This window comes from Sinocyclocheilus rhinocerous, unplaced genomic scaffold (assembly GCF_001515625.1).
Source record: "Sinocyclocheilus rhinocerous isolate Xijiao unplaced genomic scaffold, SAMN03320098_v1.1 scaffold477, whole genome shotgun sequence".
NCBI lineage: Eukaryota > Metazoa > Chordata > Actinopteri > Cypriniformes > Cyprinidae > Sinocyclocheilus > Sinocyclocheilus rhinocerous.
In genome coordinates this window covers 218,057-219,663 of record NW_015648673.1, presented here as the reverse complement: position 1 = coordinate 219,663, position 1,607 = coordinate 218,057, and the positions used below count along the sequence as shown (strand labels likewise).

Genomic DNA, 1,607 nt, shown 5'->3' with positions numbered 1-1,607 from the left:
TTTTAATTTGCCATGATTTAACTATAGCATTAACTTTGCATTAATACTATTAACTATACTATTTTTATAAAAAAAAAAAAAATACAATTTGTATATATATAGGCTATTTATTTTTCCTCTTTATTTATTTTAATAGTAAAAGCATGGTTCATTTTTGTAAAGGAAGTTGTAAAAGGAGCCAGCTTACATAACGTTTCTCAGTTACAGTGATTGTGTATTTCGTCAGCTTACTTAGGCTCAAAAACAAAACAAACAAAACAAATAAAAAAGCTAAGGAATCATACAAAATCTCACATTTTTGAGTAGACATTGATAAGCATGTCCCAGTCAGGTGGTCTGTGCGTATTTGCAGCGCGTTTCTATTTTTGCAGCGGATTTGTATTTGTCTGTGTTGTGAGTATTTGCAACGTGTTTCTGTTACTCACATTTCAGCCTTTAAAATATTTTTAAGAAATAAAGAAAAGGGATGAGTCAAAAGTATAAAGAATTATTTTGTTTTTCAGCGGCTCTGGTGGCAGAAGATGAATTTGCATTTTTTAATAAGTCCATCTGCTGTTTTTGTTCAGAACAAAAAGCTAATGTTTCTTCAAAAATCTAAAAAAAGTAATATGTCTGTGTGCTTTAAATTAAAATAATTCTTTACACTTTAGACTCATCCCTTTCCTTTATTTCTTAAAAATATTTTAAAGGCTAAAACGTGAGGTTCTGTCTGCCAGCAGGTGGCGCTTTTGGAACTGCAGAAATACAGCGGTTTCCCCGGTAACGGCTGTCGCTAAACAAAGCAGCTGTGCTCACAAACGCTACTTAATCAGACATTATACGTCGGTCAGATGAAACGGAAATGCCATTGAAACTTCTCTGAAGGCAGTCGGTTCACTTCAGAGATGCATTAATATGAAAACACCCGTGCTGCATTTTGACTTTGAAATATTTATTTTATTATTTCACTTTAATCGCAACAGTCTTAACATATTTAGTTTAACTGAGGAGGGGCATTTTTGCTTACCTTTTACACGGCCTGAAAGCGCAGACTCTCCCATGAAAAAAAATCTGACTTTACAGGAGACTTTACATTATTTGAACCATGAATTTGTATTTGTCGTTTTCAAGCCAACGCTGACTGAAGCAACAACCTCCTGACATGTGTTTATCGGGAGGTTATATATGTGTTTATATAATAAAGACTGGCGGATCACACTAAAGCCACACGCGCAGAATCGAGCAGAGCTGTTTTCGTTTTATGCAAAAGGCATTTTGTCTAAAAAGTAAACTAACGTTATTCAGTAATAAAGCAAATTATTAGAAAACCAATGCAATTGCAATTTCAAGGATTTCAAGCACCTGTACGAACCCGTACTAGCAAGGTGTACCTAATAAAGTGGCCGGTGAGTGTATATATATGCATTTAGCATTTAAATAAAATATAATAAATTATTAAATAAAATAATAAATATACTTTGACTCTTAATGATCAGCATGTTTAAATATTTAATAAACTTTGAATATTTAATTATAAAAAATAATTCTAAAAGTACTGTAATAATAAAAAAGAAGATACTTTAATCAAATATATAAAATATAATCAAATGTATATTATAAAATATAAT

General features: G+C 31.3%; 1 protein-coding gene across 1 annotated transcript in view; it reads right to left on the bottom strand.

Annotated features, from left to right (window-relative positions):
- Window positions 1-1,607, bottom strand: part of LOC107710195 (zinc finger MIZ domain-containing protein 1-like) — a 45,529-nt gene that overhangs the window by 7,624 nt on the left and 36,298 nt on the right. The gene's annotated exons all lie outside the window — the stretch shown is intronic.